Source organism: Lolium perenne, chromosome 3, assembly GCF_019359855.2.
Source record: "Lolium perenne isolate Kyuss_39 chromosome 3, Kyuss_2.0, whole genome shotgun sequence".
In the NCBI taxonomy this organism is placed as follows: domain Eukaryota; kingdom Viridiplantae; phylum Streptophyta; class Magnoliopsida; order Poales; family Poaceae; genus Lolium; species Lolium perenne.
Genome location: NC_067246.2, coordinates 323,077,489 through 323,102,155, shown reverse-complemented (window position 1 = coordinate 323,102,155; position 24,667 = coordinate 323,077,489).

Sequence of the window (24,667 nt, the reverse complement as noted above, 5' to 3'; positions counted from 1 at the left end):
GAGGAAGTATGTGGTGTTTCATCTTTCAATCTTGTTGGGCAACTTCCACCAATGGACTAGTGGCTTCATCCGCTTATCCAATAATTTTGCAAAAGAGCTGGCAATGGGATTCCCAGTCCCAAATTAATTAAACTAAATAGACACTCCTCCATGGTATGTGATTGACGGACGGCACCCGAAGGATTCGGTTAGCCATGGCTTGTGTAAGCAAAGGTTGGGGGGAGTGTCATCATCATAATAAAACTAAAATAAAAAGGGCACTCCTTCATGGTATGAGATTGTTGGCAGGCACCCGAGGATTCGGTTAGCCATGGTTTGTGAAAGAAAGGTTGGAAGGAGTGCCACACAAAATGAAAATAATATGGGAGCCGCTCTTTGAAGGTTTGTCTGGCAAGGGGGTTAGAGTACCCGCTACTAGTCATTGACAACAACAAACACCTCTCAAAAAAAATGTTACTTTTATTATCTCTATATGATTGCAAAACTGAAAAAGCTCTAGCACATGATTTAATCCCTGCTTCCCTCTGCGAAGGGCCTGTCTTTTACTTTATGTTGAGTCAGTAAACCTATTTCCCTCCATCTCAAGCAAGCATTTGAGTAGTTGTGATCAAACCATTATATTGTGATTTGCTTCATCATGTCTTTTATTCTTCCTTGTTTAGTACAAGTTTTATCTGAATGAATATAGCTTTGCAAGTTATCAATGATTATGAAAAGACCATTATGATTGAGTATGCAAGTTGTGCCTTATAAACTTTAACATGAGAGCGCTGCTCAATGAGATAAATATAATCTGTTAATTGTTCTCTGACCAAGAACGAAGTTTGCCATCACCAATTACGATTTCTTATGCACCTTTACTTGTGATTACCTTATACTTGTTTCAAGTTGAATTATAAGAGGGTGTTTACTATGATGTCTTGTGTGAATGAATATGATGCTTCTTGTCCGTATTTTATTTATCGACTCTTCACTCCATAAACATGTGGTCCTGTCTATCGAGCTCAGTTTCGCTTGGGGACAAGCGAAGTCTAAGCTTGGGGGGAGTTGATACGTCCAATTTGCATCACTATTTTATATCATAATTTGCTGTTATTCATTGATATATTTCATATTGGGACACAATACTTATGTTATTTCATTTATTTTGCATGTTTCATCATTATTGGAGGATCAAGCACCGGAGCCAGGATTCTGCTGGAAAAGGCACCGTCAGAACGCGATATTTCGGAAGATCAACTGTGGAAGGAAATTATACCAAAAATCCTATTTTTCAAGATGACGAAGGAAGCCAGAAGGAGGAGCCAGGAGGACCCAGGGTGGGCCCACACCATAGGGCGGCGCGGCCCATGCCCTGGCCGCGCCGCCATGTGGTGTGGGGGGCCCATAGCCCCTTTCGCCTCCTTTTCTTCGCGAAATCCTTCGTCCCGAAAACCTAAGCCACAGAGGGTACCTCGCGAAGAGTTACAGCCGCCTCTGCGGGGCGGAGAACACCAGAGAGAAAAGAGCTCTCCGGCGGGCAGGAATCCGCCGGGGAAATTCCCTCCGGGAGGGGGAAATCGACGCCATCGTCACCGTCATCGAGCTGGACATCATCTCCATCACCATCATCATCATCTCCACCGTCATCACCACCGTCTCCTCCGCAGCACCTCGTTACCGCCGTAGCAATTTGGGTTTGATCTTGATTGTTTGATAGGGGAAACTCTCCCGGTATCGATCTCTATTTGTTGTTGATGCTATTGAGTGAAACCATTGAACCAAGTTTATGTTCAGATTGTTATTCATCATCATATCACCTCTGATCATGTTCCATATGATGTCTCGTGAGTAGTTCGTTTAGTTCTTGAGGACATGGGTGAAGTCTAAATGTTAGTAGTGAACTATGGTTGAGTAATATTCAATGGTATGATATTTAAGTTGTGGTGTTATTCTTCTAGTGGTGTCATGTGAACGTCGACTACATGACACTTCACCATTTATGGGCCTAGGGGAATGCATCTTGTACTCGTTTGCCAATTGCGGGGTTGCCGGAGTGACAGAAACCTAAACCCCCGTTGGTATATCGATGCAGGAGGGATCGCAGGATCTCAGAGTTTAAGGCTGTGGTTAGATTTATTCTTAATTACTTTCTTGTAGTTGCGGATGCTTGCAAGGGGTATAATCACAAGTATGTATTAGTCCTAGGAAGGGCGGTACATTAGCATAGGTTCACCCACACAACACTTATCATAACAATGAAGATTATTTAGCCGTATGTAGCGAAAGCACTAGACTAAAATCCCGTGTGTCCTCAAGAACGCTTGGTCATTATAAGTAAACAAACCGGCTTGTCCTTTGTGCTAAAAAGGATTGGGCCACTCGCTGCAATTGTTACTCTCGCACTTTACTTACTCGTACTTTATTCAACTGTTACATCTAAATCCCCTGAATACTTGTCTGTGAGCATTTACAGTGAATCCTTCATCGAAACTGCTTGTTGATACGTCTCCAATGTATCTATAATTTCCGATGTTCCATGCTTGTTTTATGACAATACCAACATGTTTTGTTCACACTTTATATCATTTTCATGCATTTTCCGGAACTAACCTATTAACAAGATGCCACAGTGCCAGTTCCTGTTTTCTGCTGTTTTTGGTTCCAGAAAGGCTGTTCGGGCAATGTTCTCGGAATTGGACGAAATCAACGCCAAACCTCCTATTTTTCCCGGAAGCGTCCAGAACACCGAAGAAGAGTCGGAGAGGGGCCAGGGGGCCACCACACCACATGGCGGCGCGGGCCAGGCCTAGGCCGCGCCGGCCTAGGGTGTGGCGCCTCCAGGTGCCCCCCTGCGCCGCCTCTTCGCCTATAAAAGCCCTTTCGACCTAAAAACGCAGTACCAATTGACGAAACTCCAGAAAGACTCCAGGGGCGCCGCCGCCATCGCGAAACTCCAATTCGGGGGACAGAACTCTCTGTTCCGGCACCCTGCCGGACGGGGAATTGCCCCCGGAGCCATCTCCACCGCCGTCTTCACCGCCATCTTCACCGCCATCGCTGCCTCCATGATGAGGAGGGAGTAATCCACCCCCGAGGCTGAGGGCTCCGCTGTAGCTATGTGGTTCATCTCTCTCCCATGTACCTCAATACAATAATCTCATGAGCTGCTTTACATGATTGAGATTCATATGAGTTTGTATCACAATTTATCTATGTGCTACTCTAGCAAAGTTATTAAAGTAGTTTTATTCCTCCTGCACGTGTGTAAAGGTGACAGTGTGTGCACCGTGTTAGTACTTGGTTTATGCTATGATCATGATCTCTTGTAGATTGCGAAGTTAACTATTGCTATGATAATATTGATGTGATCTATTCCTCCTACATATGCATGAAGGTGACAGTGTGCATGCTATGCTAGTACTTGGTTTAGTCTTTTGATCTATCTTACACTAAAGGTTACTAAAATATGAGCATTATTGTGGAGCTTGTTAACTCCGGCATTGAGGGTTCGTGTAATCCTACGCAATGTGTTCATCATCCAACAAGAGTGTAGAGTATGCATTTATCTATTCTGTTATGTGATCAATGTTGAGAGTGTCCACTAGTGAAAGTGTAATCCCTAGGCCTTGTTCCTAAATACTGCTATCGCTGCTTGTTTACTGTTTTACTGCGTTACTACTGCTGCAATACTACCACCATCAACTACACGCCAGCAAGCTATTTTCTGGCATCGTTGCTACTGCTCATACTTATTCATACCACCTGTATTTCACTATCTCTTCGCCGAACTAGTGCACCTATTAGGTGTGTTGGGGACACAAGAGACTTCTTGCTTTGTGGTTGCAGGGTTGCATGAGAGGGATATCTTTGACCTCTTCCTCCCTGAGTTCGATAAACCTTGGGTGATCCACTTAAGGGAAAACTTGCTGCTGTTCTACAAACCTCTGCTCTTGGAGGCCCAACACTGTCTACAGGAAAGGAGGGGGAACGTAGACATCAAGCACTTTTCTGGCGCCGTTGCCGGGGAGGAAAGGTAAAAGGCACTCATACTCCGGTTCCAGGTAAAGTACTTTTCTGGCGCCATTGTGTTTGTGCTCGAAGCTATTTCCTTTAGATCCTGCAATTGCAACTTTTTGTTTCTTGTTTACACTAGTTAGGCATAATGGAAAACATCTGTGAGCTCTTTGTACTATTTCCTGAGTCAAGACATGAATGGTTTAATGCGAAAATTAAAAAACCCATGGAACATGTTAGCATGAATACTTTGAACACCATTGTTGCTAATGATATGGAAAATTCTAAGCTTGGGGAAGCTGGTTTTGATGAGCATGATCTTTTTAGTCCACCAAGCATTGAGGAGAAAATTTTCTTTGATGATACTTTGCCTCCTATTTATGATGATTATAATGATAGTAGTCTTTTGGTACCACCTACTATGGAGAGTAAATTTTGTTGTGATTATACTATGCCTCCAACACTTGATGAGAATAATAATGATAGCTACTTTGTTGAATTTGCTCCCGCTATTACTAATAAAATTGATTATGCTTATGTGGAGAGTAATAATTTTATGCATGAGACTCATGATAAGAATGCTTTATGTGATAGTTATATTGTTGAGTTTGCTCATGTTGCTACTGAAAGTTATTATGAGAGAGGAAAATATGGTTGTAGAAAATTTCATGTTACTAAAACACCTCTCTATGTGCTGAAATTTTTGAAGCTATACTTGTTTTATCTTTCTATGCTTGTTGCATTATGCTTCTTGAACTTATTTATTTACAAGATTCCTATGCATAGGAAGCATGTTAGGCTTAAATTTGTTTCATACTTGCCTTTTGATGCTCTCTTTTTGCTTCAAATACTATTTTTTATGAGTGCATCATTAAAACTGCTGAGCCCATCTTAATGGCTATAAAGAAAGAACTTCTTGGGAGATAACCCATGTGTTATTTTGCTACAGTACTTTGTTTTATATTTGTGTCTTGGAAGTTGTTTACTACTGTAGCAACCTCTTCTTATCTTAGTTTTGTGTTTTGTTGTGCCAAGTAAAGCCGTTGATAGAAAAGTAAGTACTAGATTTGGATTACTGCGCAGTTCCAGATTTCTTTGCTGTCACGAATCTGGGTCCACCTCCCTGTAGGTAGCTCAGAAAATTAAGCCAATTTACGTGCATGATCCTCAGATATGTACGCAACTTTCATTCAATTTGAGCATTTTCATTTGAGCAAGTCTGGTGCCATTTTAAAATTCGTCAATACGAACTGTTCTGTTTTGACAGATTCTGCCTTTTATTTCGCATTGCCTCTTTTGCTATGTTGGATGAATTTCTTTGATCCACTAATGTCCAGTAGCATTATGCAATGTCCAGAAGTGTTAAGAATGATTGTGTCACCTCTGAATATGTTAATTTTTATTGTGCACTAACCCTCTAATGAGTTGTTTCGAGTTTGGTGTGGAGGAAGTTTTCAAGGGTCAAGAAAGGAGGATGATATACTATGATCAAGAAGAGTGAAAGCTCTAAGCTTGGGGATGCCCCGGTGGTTCATCCCTGCATATTTCAAGAAGACTCAAGCGTCTAAGCTTGGGGATGCCCAAGGCATCCCCTTCTTCATCGACAAATTATCAGGTTCCTTCTCTTGAAACTATATTTTTATTCGGTCACATCTTATGTGCTTTACTTGGAGCGTCTGTATGCTTTTGTTTTTGTTTGTGTTTGAATAAATGCTTGTGTGGGAGAGAGACACGCTCCGCTGGTTCGTATGAACACATGTGTTCTTAGCTCATAATATTCATGGCGAAGGTTGAAACTGCTTCGTTAAATTATTATATGGTTGGAATTGGAAAATGCTACATGTAGAAATTGGTGTGATGTCTTGAATAATGTGATACTTGGCAATTGTTGTGCTCTTGTTTAAGCTCTTGCATCATATACCTTGCACCCATTAGTGAGGAAATACATAGAGCTTGTTAAAATTTGGGTTTGCATGAGTGGTTTCTCTAGAGTCTAGATATTTTCTAGTAAGATGTTTGAACAACAAGGAAGACGATGTATAGTTTTATAATGCTTGTAATATGTCTTTTATGTGAGTTTTGCTGTACTAGTTCGTGCTTGTGTTTGCTTCAAACAACCTTGCTCGCCTAAACCTTGTATCGAGAGGGAATACTTCTCATGCATCCAAATCCTTGAGCCAAACAACACTATGCCATTTGTGTCCACCATACCTACCTACTACATGGTATTTTCCGCCATTCCAAAGTAAATTGCTTGAGTGCTACCTTTAAAATTCCATCATTCACCTTTGCAATATATAGCTCATGGGACAAATAGCTTAAAAACTATTGTGGTATTGAATATGTAATTATGCACTTTATCTCTTATTAAGTTGCTTGTTGTGCGATAACCATGTTCACTGGGACGCCATCAACTATTCATTGTTGAATTTCATGTGAGTTGCTATGCATGTCCGTCTTGTCTGAAGTAAGAGAGATCTACCACCCTATGGTTAAGCATGCATATTGTTAGAGAAGAACATTGGGCCGCTAACTAAAGCCATGATCCATGGTGGAAGTTTCAGTTTTGGACATATATCCTCAATCTCATATGAGAAAATTATTAATTGTTGTTACATGCTTATGCATAAAAGAGGAGTCCATTATCTGTTGTCTATGTTGTCCCGGTATGGATGTCTAAGTTGAGAATAATCAATAGCGAGAAATCCAATGCGAGCTTTCTCCTTAGACCTTTGTACAAAGCGGCATAGAGGTACCCCTTTGTGACACTTGGTTAAAACATGTGCATTGTGATGATCCGGTAGTCCAAGCTAATTAGGACAAGGTGCGGGCACTATTAGTATACTATGCATGAGGCTTGCAACTTGTAAGATATAATTTACATGATACATATGCTTTATTACTACCGTTGACAAAATTGTTTCATGTTTTCAAAATAAAAGCTCTAGCACAAATATAGCAATCGATGCTTTCCTCTTTGAAGGACCATTCTTTTACTTTTATTGTTGAGTCAGTTCACCTATCTTTCTCCACCTCAAGAAGCAAACATTTGTGTGAACTGTGCATTGATTCTTATATACTTGCTTATTGCATTTGTTATATTGCTTTGCATTGACAACTATCCATGAGATATACATGTTACAAGTTGAAAGCAACCGCTGAAACTTAATCTTCCATTGTGTTGCTTCAATGTCTCTACTATGAATTTATTGCTTTATGAGTAACTCTTATGCAAGACTTATTGATGCTTGTCTCGAAAGTACTATTCATGAAAAGTCTTTGCTATATGATTCACTTGTTTACTCATTGCATTTACATTGTTTCGAATCGCTGCATTCATCTCATATGCTTTACAATGGTATGATTAAGATTATGTTGGTAGCATGTCACCTCAGAAATTATCTTTTATCGTTTACCTACTCGAGGACGAGTAGGAACTAAGCTTAGATGCTGATACGTCACCAACGTATCTATAATTTCCGATGTTCCATGCTTGTTTTATGACAATACCAACATGTTTTGTTCACACTTTATATCATTTTCATGCATTTTCCGGAACTAACCTATTAACAAGATGCCACAGTGCCCGTTCCTGTTTTCTGCTGTGTTTGGTTCCGGAAAGGCTGTTCGGCAATATTCTCGGAATTGGACGAAATCAACGCCAAACCTCCTATTTTTCCCGGAAGCGTCCGTAACACCGAAGAAGAGTCGGAGAGGGGCCAGGGGCCACCACACCACATGGCGGCGCGGGCCAGGCCTAGGCCGCGCCGGCCTAGGGTGTGGCGCCTCCAGTGCCCCCTGCGCCGCCTCTTCGCCTATAAAAGCCCTTTCGACCTAAAAACGCAGTACCAATTGACGAAACTCCGTAAAGACTCAGGGCGCCGCCGCCATCGCGAAACTCCAATTCGGGGACAGAACTCTCTGTTCCGGCACCTGCCGGACGGGGAATTGCCCCCGGAGCCATCTCCACCGCCGTCTTCACCGCCATCTTCACCGCCATCGCTGCCTCCATGATGAGGAGGGAGTAATCCACCCCCGAGGCTGAGGGCTCCGCTGTAGCTATGTGGTTCATCTCTCCCATGTACCTCAATACAATAATCTCATGAGCTGCTTTACATGATTGAGATTCATATGAGTTTGTATCACAATTTATCTATGTGCTACTCTAGCAAAGTTATTAAAGTAGTTTTATTCCTCCTGCACGTGTGTAAAGGTGACAGTGTGTGCACCGTGTTAGTACTTGGTTTATGCTATGATCATGATCTCTTGTAGATTGCGAAGTTAACTATTGCTATGATAATATTGATGTGATCTATTCCTCCTACATATGCATGAAGGTGACAGTGTGCATGCTATGCTAGTACTTGGTTTAGTCTTTTGATCTATCTTACACTAAAGGTTACTAAAATATGAGCATTATTGTGGAGCTTGTTAACTCCGGCATTGAGGGTTCGTGTAATCCTACGCAATGTGTTCATCATCCAACAAGAGTGTAGAGTATGCATTTATCTATTCTGTTATGTGATCAATGTTGAGAGTGTCCACTAGTGAAAGTGTAATCCCTAGGCCTTGTTCCTAAATACTGCTATCGCTGCTTGTTTACTGTTTTACTGCGTTACTACTGCTGCAATACTACCACCATCAACTACACGCCAGCAAGCTATTTTCTGGCATCGTTGCTACTGCTCATACTTATTCATACCACCTGTATTTCACTATCTCTTCGCCGAACTAGTGCACCTATTAGGTGTGTTGGGGACACAAGAGACTTCTTGCTTTGTGGTTGCAGGGTTGCATGAGAGGGATATCTTTGACCTCTTCCTCCCTGAGTTCGATAAACCTTGGGTGATCCACTTAAGGGAAAACTTGCTGCTGTTCTACAAACCTCTGCTCTTGGAGGCCCAACACTGTCTACAGGAAAGGAGGGGGAACGTAGACATCACTTGTCAACACCTTCTGCTCCTCGTTGGGATCGACATTCTTACTTATCGAAAATACTACGATACACCCCCTATACTTGTGGGTCATCAAGGCCCGGCTGCCACCGGCTGGTAGGACAAAAGATGTTGTGCAAGTTTCTCATTGCGAGCACGTACGACTAAATATGGAACACATGCCTATGGATTGCTTAGTACTTGGATACCGTTTTATTATTATCTGCAAATGCCCTGCTTGATTGTTACATGAGTTTCTCTCATCCATGCAACGCCCGTTCATCCATTCCTGTACCTACAGTATTTTAATCCTGCTGTTTACTAAAATCACTACTGCTGTCTTTGTTACACTGCTGCTGTTATTTCACTACTGCTACTGCTATAAAACTGTTACTACTGATAAACTCTTGCGAGCAAGTCAGTTTCCAGGTGCAGCTGAATTGACAACTCCGCTGTTAAGGCTTTCAAGTATTCTTTGTCTCCCCTTGTGTCGAATCAATAAATTGGGTTTTACTTCCCTCGAAGACTGTTGCGATCCCCTATACTTGTGGGTCATCAAGACTATTTTCTGGCGCCGTTGCCGGGGAGCATAGCTTTATTTGGAAGTTCACTTGGATTGATATTGTTCGCTGCAAATTCTCCATCATGGGTAAATCTCGCGATCCTAAAGTCGCCATATTACCATCCACTACAAGAAAAGGTACAACTCTGAGTACCTCTGCTGCTCTTGATTCACCATCTGTGATAAGTCAACTTGTTTCACCACCACAAGCTGCACATGCTGGTACTTCTGCTGAATCTGAAAACTCTTATAATTTTGATAATGCTTTTGCTGTGCTTGATGATAGTGGTTCATTGGGATCTTTTCTAGATGCTACAATTGCTAGGTCTAGACAACTTGAAAATGCTGAAACTCCTAATGAAAATACTGTTACACCTGTTAGTTCACCTGAGTCTGTTGAATACTCTAGTGATGATCCTGATGAGGATTATGTGGAACTTGATGATGATTTTATTGATAAATGCAATGCTACTACTGATGTAAGAAAAATTAAAAAGTTGCTTGCACAACATACTGTTAGATATAAGCTGTCTCCTGATCCTAAATTTGCCACATCTCCTATAAACATTAAGGATAAAGATTATGATTTTTCTCTTGATCTATCTCATATAGCTATTGTTGAGAAAACACCCTTTTGTGGTACTGAAAAAGAAAGGGTTGTAGAACACACGAATGAACTTTCTTCTATGAGTAGCTTGTTTTCTGATGATGTCAAGATGCGTACTTATTTTGTCGCTAAATTTTTTCCTTTCTCATTAAAGGATGATGCTAAAACTTGGTATAATAGTTTGCCTCCTGGTTCTATAGATAGTCCAAAAGGGTTGCTTGATACTTTCTTTCGAAAATACTTTCCTGCTAGTGCTCAACATATTGCTTTGCAGAGAATTTATAATTTTGACCAGGAAGATGGAGAGAAATTGCCTGAAGCTTGGGCAAGATTTTGCTCTCTTATCAGAGCTCGACCTGAACATGATCTGGAAAAGAATGATCTACTTGATATATTTTATAGTGGACTAACCATTGAGTCTAGGGAATATTTGGATAGTTGTGTTGGTTGTGTTTTCAGGAAAAGAACTCCAGACGAAGCTGAAGAATTATTGGCTAAAATAGGCCAGAATCATGATGATTGGTCTACACCTGAACCAGCCCCGACGCCGATATTGAAGAAGAGGGGTTTGACTAAATTAAATGATGAAGATATGAGGGAAGCCAAGAAATCTCTTAAGGAGAAAGGTATTAAATCTGAAGTTGTGAAGAACTTGCCTCCCATAGAAGATTTATGTAAGATAACTCCCCCTTCATCCATGATTGAGGTAAATTCTCTTCAACGCTTTACTAGGGAAGATATTCCGTATTCAAAACCTCCTGCTCAATGCTTAGATGAGTTTGATAATTATATTGTTAAGCAAGAAAATTTTAATATGAGAGTAGAGAATCATTTAATGGAAAATTCTCAAGCTATTAGTGAATTGCATGGTATTATGGAGAGAACCTCCAATGATGTTAAGACGATTGTTAAACATTTTCATATGATTCAAACTCAAATTGATCAACTCACTAAAATGCAAAATGACTTGTTAAAAAATAGTTCAAAAGAAAAACATGCTTATGAAGTAACAACTAGAGGCGTTGTTTCTACCCATGATCCTCTATATCCTGAAGGGCATCCCAAAAGAGTAGAACAAGATTCTCAACGAACTAAAGAAATTAGTGCACCTTCAATGAAAAAGAAAAGGAAACATAAAAATGTGGTAGAATCCTCTGAACCTGTTAATGATCCTAATAGTATTTCTATTTCTGATGCTGAAACTGAAAGTGGTAATGAACATGATAAAGATAATGATAAGAATGATGCTTCTGATAAAGAAGAGGTTGAAGATGAACCTGAAAAGCATGCTAAAAATAAAAAGTATACTAAAGAAGATTTTATTGCTAAGAAACATGGTAATGAAAGAGAACCGTGGGTTCAAAAGCAAATGCCTTTTCCTGCTAAGAAACTAAAATCAAAGGAAGAAGAACACTATAATAAATTTTGCGATTGGATGAAACCTTTATTCTTGCAAATCCCTTTGACTGATGCTATTAAATTGCCTCCTTATTCAAAGTATATGAAAGATATTTCACAAACAAAAGGAAAATTCCTAATGAGGATATTTCCACTATGCTTGCTAATTACTCTTTCAATGGCAAAGTTCCAAAGAAGTTGGGCGACCCAGATATACCTACCATTCCTTGTTCTATTAAGAATAATTATGTTAGAACTGCTCTATGTGATTTAGGAGCAGGTGTTAGTGTTATGCCTTTCTCTCTTTACAAGAGACTTTATTTAGATAAGTTGATACCTACTGATATATCTTTGCAAATGGCTGATAAATCTACTGCTATTCCTGTTGGTATATGTGAGGATGTTCCTGTTCAAGTTACTACTAACTGCTTGATATTAACTGATTTTGTTGTGTTGGAAATGCCTGAAGATGATAATATGTCTATTATTCTTGGGAGACCTTTTCTTAACACCGCACGGGCTGTTATTGATTGCAATAAAGGAAAAGTTACTTTCAATGTTGATGACAAAGAGCATACCGTTTATTTCCCCAAGAGGATTGATAAAGTATGTGGAGTTAACACAATTTCTAATGAGAGAACTATCAAAGTGGGAGCTATTGATTGTCCTATATATGAGCCTAAAGAAGGATATCAAAATATTATGATTGGATCCATATCAATACAATACAAGGTAACATGATTGATTTGAGGTTTATTTCATCTTATGCCGTATAAAATTTATTTGGTGGCAAGACTTGATCAACCTTGTTAACAAATTCATTTTATATGCATAGGGGAGTTAAGCAACATCTCTTTCTTCCTCCACTTGTTCTACTTGCTGTAGCACTTTTTGATTTGCAAAGTTCTTTAGTTGTATAGAGATTTCAAAAAATTTCCTGCTCAGTAATAATAAATTTAATACCCAGAAATGTGCATTTTTCAAAGTTTTCAAAAATTCACAAAAATTATACCGTTGGTCTTATTTTTCGAAAAAGCACCTGGGAGCACCTGGGGATGACCAGTGGGGCACCCCAGGGTGGCACCCCACAGGCCGGCGCGGCCAGCAAGGGGGGCGCGCCACCCTGGTGTGTGGGCCCCTCCTTGCCCCACCACTTCATCTCTTCCTCCCACTCTCTTCTCTCTCCCGAAAAAACTCGCACCAGCTTTCTCTCACTCGCGTTTCTACTCAAGAGCTCAAGATTTCTCGATCTCTTTGCTCAGCCCAGATTTCTGTCTGAAATTTGGCACATTTGCTCTCCGGTATGTGACTCCTCCGATTATCCAAGTAGAATTTTGTTTGGTTGAGTATATCTTGAATATTTTGCTGCTGTAGGTAACATGTTTAGTGAGCTTGCACGATTGTTCTAAGTTGTAGAAACTAGTTTTGATGCATGATTAGTACTCTAGCAAGTTCCTATAGTAGTTTCCCTCAATTATATGTCACCAAATCAAATTTTATATTGTTTGTTGAAAAATTTCAGAAAGGGAAGATGGATAATTATAACTTTGGAGAAGTGTTTGAGAGGGAATCGACAAGCACGGGAAGGCCCTCTAGTACCGCTACCCGATTCAGGCGATCCTATAATGAGGACGTCATCGCGCCAAGCTTCAAACCCGAAGAGGACAATGGAGCCCCTAATGCTTCATCTTTCCCATGTTATAACTTTTTGAGTAATGCAGGGTTGCTGAATGATTTCTTAACCACCTATATGGGAGATGAGAGGGAGCAATACCATATGCTCACTAAAATCTTTGTGGAGAGCTTTAAGTTCAACAACAAGCACTACCACCCGACAGTTGCATTCAAGATCTATGGTAACCCTATTACTATGAAGTTGGAAGATTTTTATACTGCATTGGATATTGCCCCTGTAGGTACAGCAAGGAGAATCGAGGACAATCCCAGGGCTTTGCTTGAGCTCTATCGGCAGATCACCAATGATTATTGCCGCACCATTCAGCGTGGCAAGATAAGAAACATCCAACTCCCCGCCATTAAGTATTTTGCTTATTACCTTGCTACTAGCATTCTTGGTAGGGAGAACACTAGCAATATTTCTAGCTATCATCTTGCTTTCTTAATTGTTGCACTCACTGGAGAGACACCTTATCATCTTGGTGCTCTTGTTGCCCGCCGCTTGTCTAACAGGGGGCCTATTTTTGGAGGAATTATTGCATCACGCATTTTAGCATATCTATAACTTCCTCTTGACCCTACTGATGTGAAACTAACTCCTACAAGGCTTGATATTGCTGCTATGAAGAGTCATCAATTTGTTACAGCTGACTCTAGTTTAGATAATATGGTCTATAGAATGTTGTTTGCTGACGGGGATGAGAGGGAAGTCCCTTTGCCACAACCAGATTTGTTCAGTGTTGACAGGAAACCATGGTCGCGCTCTAAGGAGGAGATGGATGAGCAAATGTAGATACAAGGCTTCCACCAGCAGTAAGACTCCGAGGACGCCGAGCCCTCCTACGACTACACCATCACGTATCCGGGTGCTTCTTCCAGCACATACCCGGAATACGATCCATCTTCGTCGTACTACGGAGGTGCCACTTCATGGGCACCATGGGATTGATCTCCACTTAGGCCAAAAGCCTAAGCTTGGGGGGAGGTATACCGGCATCACTCATTCTTTGCATATTATGATTGCTGGATACTTGTATATACTTGTTTTGCTTCTTTAAGTGGTTTTCTAATAAGAGGGAGATGATATTTGGGGAAGTGCTGATTGAAAACAGATTCTGGACTGATACCATAAAAATTCTCAAAAACATCCAGAACGTTATTTTGCGAAGCCAATTTTTGAGAATGTTCCCCAGGTTGTTATCTAACTTTCATTAGTTGAACACTTTTCGAGCTGAGGAGGGGAAGAATTTCTTAAAAATCGATTACTGTACTGCTGTCAAGTTTGACGAATTCCTGCTGCTTTGTGTTTATGTGACTCTTCTAGTTTTCATTCTCTTGTTTTTGCTTTGTTTCTTTACTAAAACACAAAAAGACCAAAAATATTTCTGTTGTTTCTCTTCACCATTTGCTTATTTTGGTTTCTTGCTTTTATTTTGCCTTATTTGCTATCGTTGGTTTGCTATAAGAAAATCCAAAAAGATTTTGCTTTGTTTGCTTGCTTCCTTATGTTCTTGTTTCCAATTCGAAAACACCAAAAATATATGCTGTTCTTCTTTGGTTTTGTAAAGTTTATTATGGAGTTCATTGGTCTTCGGTGGCTGGAGCGTGGTTTTCATTCCATATTATTCAAGCTACACAAGTGAAAGGCAATAATGACGATCTACGACAATTTGACTGTGGTGAGAGGCTGGTATGAACTCTATTTGTTTTCATTTTTGTACATATACTCATCCATGTGAGCATACTTAGTTGGTTCATGTGAGGTATATGTCATTTAAGAAAGTCTAGTAGTTCATGATCTCTCATGTTTAGTTCCAGTTTATTAATATGAGTAGCATGTCATAGAAATTTGCTTGCATTGTTTTATTCATAAATAGGTATGACATTGTGGTATCCTCCTCTCAATAATTCATTCGAACCGACTTGGCACATGCTCACGCATGCTTATGACTGAACAAAAGTCAACTAAGCCTTGATGATTTAATTTGCTTCAGAGTTCTTGTATCACTTTTATGCCTCCGTTAATTTATTTTGCCGCAAGCATGATTATGACAGTTACTGCTCTCTTGATTGTCGCTTCCCAGTCTATTGCTAGCCTTCACTTGTACTGAGCGGGAACGCTGCTCGTGCTTCCAAACCCCTGAAAACCAGGTTGTTCCAAAGTGTCCACCATAAATATCTATGCATGGTATTTCAAACCATTCCAAGTAAATTCTCATGCGCTACCTTTAAACCTCCGAAATGCTTCTCAATTTGTGTCAATGTTTTATAGCTCATGAGGAAGTATGTGGTGTTTATCTTTCGACCTTTTCATTTACATTTGACGTACTTTTATAATAAGAGCTGGCAACGGGGTGCCCAGCCCCAAATTAATCAAACTAAATTCTCTTCACATGTTTTGCCCTGATTCATCAGTAAGCAACTTAATTTTGCAAATAGACACTCCTCCATGGTATGAGATTGATTGGAAGGCACCCGAGGATTCGGTTAGCCATGGCTTGTGTAAGCAAAGGTTGGGGGGGTGTCACCCATAATAAAACTAAAATACGTGTGTAAACAAAAGAGAAGAGGGATGATCTACTTTGCTGGTAGAAATAACGTCCTTCATGGGAGCCGCTCTTGAAAGTCTGGTTGATGAGGTAGTTGGTGTACCCATTGCCATTCGTTGACAACAACAAACACCTCTCAAAATAATTTTTACTCCTGCTTTAAAAATGAAAAGCTCTAGCGCATGTTAATCCCTGCTTCCCTCTGCGAAGGGTCAATCTTTTACTTTTATGTTGAGTCACCATCCTTTCTTTGAGCACTTTCTTGAGAGCACTACTGTCATTCTTAGTATAATATGCTTGTCCCAAAATGTGATTTATTGTGGTATAACTTTGATGCTTTTATCTTTGACAATCTCTACTTCTAGTCTTTCCATGAACTTCAGAGGTGCCTGAGCATTTATGTTTTGCTATTCAAATACGGGAAAGCGAGATACACCTTTATCATATCCTTTTATGAACATTGCAATCCTGCTGATAGACATGATTCATGATGCTTATTATTAATTTGTTGGTGCCTTTCCATGATTGACATAGTTATTGGATGATCTTATTTGCATACATCTTAATATGAATTGCCTAAGTACTTGTCCATATCATGAGAATATTTACATCATATGAACAAATGTGTTCGTGAAAGTTCTTTTATCGCACTCAGTTGTTAACTGAATTGCTTGAGGACAAGCAATAAGCTAAGCTTCGGGGGAGTTGATACGTCCAAAACGTATCTACTTTCCCGAACACTTTTGCTATTGTTTTGCCTCTAATTTGTGTATTTTGGATACAACTAACACGGACTAACGATGTTTTCAGCAGAATTGCTCTGGTGTCTCGTTTTTGTGCAGAAATTCAACTTTCAGGAAAATCCCCGGAATTTATGTCAAAGGTCTTATTTTTCCGGAGGAATTACGGAGCCAGAAGGGCAAGCCAGGTGGAGGCCCGAGGCCCCCACACACTAGGCTGGCGCGGCCCAGGAGGGGGGCGCGCCGCCCTACTGTGTGGCCGCCTCGGCTGACCCCCTGATGACCCACAAGTATAGGGGGTGTATCGTAGTATTTTCGATAAGTAAGAATGTCGATCCCAACGAGGAGCAGAAGGTGTTGACAAGCAGTTTCGATGAAGGATTCACTGTAAATGCTCACAAACAAGTATTCAGGGGGTTTTGATGTAACAGTTGAATAAAGTACGAGTAAGTAAAGTGCGAGAGTAACAATTGCAGCGAGTGGCCCAATCCTTTTTAGCACAAAGGACAAGCCGGTTTGTTTACTTATAATGACTAAACGTTCTCGAGGACACACGGGATTTTAGTCTAGTGCTTTCGCTACATACGGCTAAATAATCTTCATTGTTATGATAAGTGTTGTGTGGGTGAACCTATGCTAATGTACCGCCCTTCCTAGGACTAATACATACTTGTGATTATACCCCTTGCAAGCATCCGCAACTACAAGAAAGTAATTAAGAATAAATCTAACCACAGCCTTAAACTCTGAGATCCTGCTATCCCTCCTGCATCGATATACCAACGGGGGTTTAGGTTTCTGTCACTCCGGCAACCCCGCAATTGGCAAACGAGTACAAGATGCATTCCCCTAGGCCCATAAATGGTGAAGTGTCATGTAGTCGATGTTCACATGACACCACTAGAAGAATAACACCACAACTTAAATATCATACCATTGAATATTACTCAACCATAGTTCACTACTAACATTTAGACTTCACCCATGTCCTCAAGAACTAAACGAACTACTCACAAGACATCATATGGAACATGATCAGAGGTGATATGATGATGAATAACAATCTGAACATAAACTTGGTTCAATGGTTTCACTCAATAGCATCAACAACAAGTAGAGATCGATACCGGGAGAGTTTCCCTATCAAACAATCAAGATCAAACCCAAATTGCTACAGCGGTGACGTGGTGCTGCGGTGGAGATGGTGGTGATGATGGTGGAGATGATGATGATGGTGATGGAGATGATGTCCAGCTCGATGACGGTGACAATGGCGTCGATTTCCCCCTCCGGGAGGGAATTTCCCCGGCGGATTCCGGCCCGCCGGAGAGCTCTTTTCTCTCTGGTGTTCTCCGCCCCGCAGAGGCGGCTGTAACTCTTCGCGAGGTACCCTCTGTGGCTTAGGTTTTCGGGACGAAGGGTTTCGCGAAGAAAAGGAGGCGAAAGGGGCTGTGGGGCCCCCACACCACATGGTGGCGCGGCCAGGCCATGGGCCACGCCACCCTATGGTCTGGGCCCACCTTGGGTCCAGCTGGCTCCTCCTTCTGGCTTCCTCCGTCATCTTGAAAAATAGGATTTTTGGTATAATTTCCTTCCACAGTTGATCTTCCGAAATATTGCGTTCTGACGGTGCTTTTTCCAGCAGAATCCTGGCTCCGGTGCTTGATCCTCCAATAATGATGAAACATGCAAAATAGATGAAATAACATATGTATTGTATCCAAATATGAAATATATCAATGAATAACAGCAAATTATGATATAAAATAGTGATGCAAATTGGACGTATCAACTCCCCCCAAGCTTAGACTTCGCTTGTCCCCAAGCGAAACTGAGCTCGGTAAACAGGACCACATGTTTATGGAGTGAAGAGTCGATAAATAAAATACAGACAAGAAGAATCATACTCATTCACACAAGACATTCTAGTAAACAACTTCCTCATATAACTCAACTTGAAACAAGTATAAGGTAATCACAAATAAAGGTGCATAAGAAATCATAGTTGGTGATGGCAAACTTCGTTCTTGGTCAGAGAACAATTAACAGGTTATACTTATCTATCGAGCAATGCTCTCATGTTAAAGTTTATATTGCACAACTTGCATACTCAATCATAATAGTCTCCTCATAATCATTGATAACTTGCAAAGCTATATTCATTCAGATAAAACTTGTACTAAACAAGGAAGAATAAAAGACATGATGAAGCAAATCACAATATAATGGTTTGATCACAACAACTCAAATGCTTGCTTGAGATGGAGGGAAATAGGTTTACTGACTCAACATAAAGTAAAAGACAGGCCCTTCGCAGAGGGAAGCAGTGATTAAATCATGTGCTAGAGCTTTTTCAGTTTTGAAATCATATAAAGAGAATAAAAGTAACATTTTGAGAGGTGTCTGTTGTTGTCAACGACTGGTAGCGGGTACTCTAACCCTCTTGCTAGACAAACTTCAAAGAGCGGCTCCCATTTTATTTTTATTTTGTGTGGCACTCCTTTCAACCTTTCTTTCACAAACCATGGCTAACCGAATCCTCGGGTGCCTGCCAACAATCTCATACCATGAAGGAGTGCCTTTTTATTTTAGTTTTATTATGATGATGACACTCCCCCCAACCTTTGCTTACACAAGCCATGGCTAACCGAACCTCGGGTGCCGTCCATCAATCACATACCATGGAGGAGTGTCTATTTAGTTTAATTAATTTGGGACTGGGAATCCCATTGCCAGCTCTTTTTGCAAAATTATTGGATAAGCAGATGAAGCTACTAGTCCATTGGTGAAAGTTGCCCAACAAGATTGAAAGATAAAACACCACATACTTCCTCATGAGCTATGAAACATTGACACAAATAAGAGATAACAAGTTTTGAATTGTTTAAAGGTAGCACATGAAGTATTTACTTGGAATGGCAGAAAATACCATGTAGTAGGTAGGTATGGTGGACACAAATGGCATAGGTTTGGGCTAAGGTTTGGATGCACGAGAAGTATTCCCTCTCAGTACAGGTTTCTGGCTAGCAAGGTTAATTAGCAAGCATAAGAGTTGAGGGAAACAAACAAATATACATGTGATAGAAACAATCATGCATCTTCCTTGTAAGCACAAACAATTTTAACTTCAGAATAATAAGCTATGAGCTAACAAGAAAGAAAGACAATGAAACAACTACATGTATTTCTCTTTTCTACTTAAACCTCAAAGTGTTGTTGCTATTGACCAATGCTAAGTTTGCCAAAACCAAATAGATTTATTCAATGCTCCCAAAGTGATACCAATACTAACAACAAGGTAAATCATATAATAGAGATTGCAAACCAAAATAAGATGTGCAATATGTAAATGATAAGACTTCTCATTAATATTCCATAACGATAACTCACACCAAGGGATACATAGATAACCAACTAAAGGAGAGATACTTCCAAACTGCAACCCATCTTATATGATAACTTCCCTACTCATGATATGACACTACTTGACAATAAAAAGTAAAAGGTAGTGATAATGTGATACCGCGGCGCTCCCCCAAGCTTGGAACAAACCAAGGGGATGCCAACACCGATGATGAATTACTCCTTTGGCGATGATGGTGATGAACTCCTCCCGCGCTTCTTACAGATCTCCTTCAGCTTCAGTTTCTCAGCTTGGCAATTCTGCACTAAGACTCGAAGAGATTCATTGTTATCTGAAGTTGGCGATGATGACCTTGTGATGTGAATCGAGTGGTATTCCAGCATTCTTCGGAGACGGCAATTCTCCTCCTGGAGTATCTCCACTTCTCTTCTTAGAGCCCGATATTGATCACAAAACTCATCGGTAGTTCGTAGAGCTTCTTCCAACTCAAGGAAAGAGTCGAGGCTAAGAGCGGGTGGTAAAGGTCCCTGCAAGTTATGAGAAAAAGAACGTCGAGTGTCAACAGATCCCACCAAGATTTGCTTGCTCCCAACGGCTTGCTGCTCTTGTCTTGATGGCACCCTCTTCACTTCTTCCTCCGAAAGCCCCTTGCCCTTGTTGTTGGAGGCCATGGTGCTTCTAAACTGAAAACAGATCCTGGCAGAAACAGCTCGAAACAAAACACGTCGAGAAAACGATATACAGACCTCCAGGGGTCCGGGGGATTATATAGCAAAAAATTTCACGACAAACGGAAAGTACCAGATCGAACCAGAGTCGGAAAGGGGCGACGAGGCGGCCAGACCATAGGTCGGCGCGGGCCCAGGTCAGGCCGCGCCGGCCTATGGTGGCACGCCCTCGTGCGTCTTTTCCACTCCGTTTCGATCTCGTAATTTTTCATATTTTCCAAAAACAGCAAAAATATAGTTCGGAAAGTAAATTGTGAACTTTTCATTACCAGTACTGTTACCTATTCAAAGTCGAGTTCTGGCGGACTGTCAATTTGTCCTTTGATGAAAGCCTCCGGTGTTTCCACTTGAATAATATCAACATCAACATTATAAGAATCTCCCGAGATATAATGCTTGAGTCTTTGTCCATTCACCACTTGCGTGGCATTGCCTTGGAGAGAGCTAATTTTGATTGCTCCCGAACGATACACCTCCTCAACAACATATGGTCCTTCCCATTTCGAGAGTAATTTCCCTGCAAAGAATCTGAGACGAGACCGATACAATAGGACTTTATCCCCAACATTAAATTCTCTTTTAATAATCCTTCTATCATGCCATTTTTTAACTTTCTCTTTAAAGACTTTAGCATTTTCATAAGCTTCACTTCTCCATTCATCTAGAGAACTTAATTGCAACAACCTCTTATCACCAGCTAGTTTAGGATCTTTATTTAGTTCTCTAACAGCCCAATAAGCTTTGTGCTCTAGTTCTAAAGGTAAATGACAAGCTTTCCCATAAACCATTTTATAAGGTGACATTCCCATGGGATTTTTATAAGCAGTTCTATAAGCCCATAGTGCATCCTTCAATTTACTAGCCCAATTCTTTCTAGTTTTATTAACGGTCTTTCCCAAAATAGATTTAATCTCTCTATTTGATAATTCTACTTGACCACTAGTTTGAGGATGATAAGCGGAAGCAATTCTATGATTAATACCATACCTAGCAAGAGTTTTTCTAAAACCACCATGAATAAAATGAGAACCTCCATTAGTTATAATATATCTAGGAACTCCAAATCTAGGAAAAATAATATCTAAAAGCATTCTTAAAGAGGTCTCACCATCAGCACTTTTTGTAGGTATGGCTTCCTGATACGTCTCCGACGTATCGATAATTTCTTATGTTCCATGCCACATTATTGATGTTATCTACATGTTTTATGCACACTTTATGTCATATTCGTGCATTTTCTGGAACTAACCTATTAACAAGATGCCGAAGTGCCGATTCTTTGTTTTCTGCTGTTTTTGGTTTCAGAAATCCTAGTAACGAAATATTCTCGGAATTGGACGAAATCAACGCCCAGGGTCCTATTTTGCCACGAAGCTTCCAGAAGACCGAAGAGGAGACGAAGTGGGGCCACGAGGGGGCCACACCATAGGGCGGCGCGGCCCAGGCCCTGGCCGCGCCGACCTAGGGTGTGGGGCCCTCGTGCCGCCTCTTGACCTGCACTTCCGCCTACAAATAGCCTCCGTCGCGAAACCCCCAGTACCGAGAGCCACGATACGGAAAACCTTACTAAGACGCCGCCGCCGCCGATCCCATCTCGGGGGATCCAGGAGATCGCCTCCGGCACCCTGCCGGAGAGGGGATTCATCTCCCGGAGGACTCTACGCCGCCATGGTCGCCTCCGGAGTGATGTGTGAGTAGTCTACCCCTGGACTATGGGTCCATAGCAGTAGCTAGATGGTTGTCTTCTCCCCATTGTGCTTCATTGTCGGATCTTGTGAGCTGCCTAACATGATCAAGATCATCTATCTGTAATTCTATATGTTGCGTTTGTTGGGATCCGATGAATAGAGAATACTTGTTATGTTGATTATCAAAGTTATATCTATGTGTTGTTTATGATCTTGCATGCTCTCCGTTACTAGTAGATGCTCTGGCCAAGTAGATGCTTGTAACTCCAAGAGGGAGTATTTATGCTCGATAGTGGGTTCATGCCTGCATTGACACCGGGACAAAGGATGAAAAGTTCTAAGGTTGTGTTGTGCTGTTGCCACTAGGGATAAAACATTGATGCTATGTCTAAGGATGTAGTTGTTGATTACATTACGCACCATACTTAATGCAATTGTCTGTTGCTTTGCAACTTAATACTGGAGGGGGTTCGGATGATAACCTGAAGGTGGACTTTTTAGGCATAGATGCAGTTGGATGGCGGTCTATGTACTTTGTCGTAATGCCCAATTAAATCTCACTATACTCATCATGATATGTATGTGCATGGTCATGCCCTCTTTATTTGTCAATTGCCCAACTGTAATTTGTTCACCCAACATGCTGTTTATCTTATGGGAGAGACACCTCTAGTGAACTGTGGACCCCGGTCCAATTCTCTTTACTGAAATACAATCTACTGCAATATTGTTCTACTGTTTTCTGCAAACAATCATCTTCCACACAATACGGTTAATCCTTTGTTACAGCAAGCCGGTGAGATTGACAACCTCACTGTTTCGTTGGGGCAAAGTACTTTGGTTGTGTTATGCAGGTTCCACGTTGGCGCCGGAATCCCTGGTGTTGCGCCGCACTACATCCCGCCGCCATCAACCTTCAACGTGCTTCTTGGCTCCTACTGGTTCGATAACCTTGGTTTCATACTGAGGGAAACTTGCCGCTGTACGCATCACACCTTCCTCTTGGGGTTCCCAACGGACGCGTGCTGAACGCGTATCAAGCAGCTTTTTCTGGCGCCGTTGCCGGGGAGATCAAGACACGCTGCAAGGGGAGTCTCCACTTCCCAATCTCTTTACTTTGTTTTTGTCTTGTTTAGTTTTATTTACTACTTTGTTTGCTGCACTAAATCAAAATACAAAAAAAATTAGTTGCTAGTTTTACTTTATTTGCTATCTTGTTTGCTATATCAAAAACACAAAAAAAAAATTAGTTACTTGCATTTACTTTACTTGATTCATCATGTTTCCTTTTAATTTTACCACAAAAGACATACCGGTAGGACGTGGGTCTATAGTTGGAAGAAATAATATAGAAGAATTTTTCAATCATGTTAGTACCGTTGAAAATTTCGAAGATAGACACTTGGTAGACCTTGCGCCTACTTATGAAATTGCTGCTGCGCATTTAGTTCGCCTGTTGGAAACTAAATTTGTTAATCTTAATCCTATAATCCAACACATTTTTCTCACACTTGGTGATATGGAAGAAGGGGAAAAGAAAGATTTTGTTTTAGAAACCCTTCTTAGAGAATTTGGTGGTCTAGCAAGAGAAGCCAGAAAGGTCTTTGCTAAATTTAATATGCTTGGTTCTCATACTAATTTTGTTAGTCTCCTTGAAAAGATGGACATGGATAGAATAAGATACACTAATAATATTGATGATGGTGGGGAGATCAAAGCACCAATACCATGTAAGCTCCTAGCTATGAATAATGCACTAGAAAATAACTATGCTTGGCTTGTTCCTGAAAATTTGTTTGATGAGAGTAGCACGCCTAAGACTAATGAAAAGGGAGATGCTAAAACTTATGTATCTAATATACTATGCCTGGTTGAGAAAACTCCGCACCCTGCTGAGAACGCACCGTCTCTTGATAATACTTGATACACACTTTCTGCGCCTAGCTGAAAGGCGTTAAAGAAAAGCGCTTATGGGAGACAACCCATTTTTTTACCTACAGTACTTTGCTTTTATTTTGTGTCTTGGAAGTTGTTTACTACTGTAGCAACCTCTCCTTATCTTAGTTTAGTGTTTTGTTGTGCCAAGTAAAGTCTTTGATAGTAAAGTTCATACTAGATTTGGATTACTGCGCAGAAACAGATTTCTTTGCTGTAACGAATCTGGGCAAAATTCTCTGTAGGTAACTCAGAAAATTATGCCAATTTACGTGAGTGATCCTCAGATATGTACGCAATTTTCATTCAATTTGAGCATTTTCATTTGAGCAAGTCTGGTGCCATTTTAAAATTCGTCAATACGAACTGTACTGTTTTGACAGATTCTGCCTTTTATTTCGCATTGCCTCTTTTGCTATGTTGGATGAATTTCTTTGATCCATTAATGTCCAGTAGCTTTATGCAATGTCCAGAAGTGTTAAGAATGAT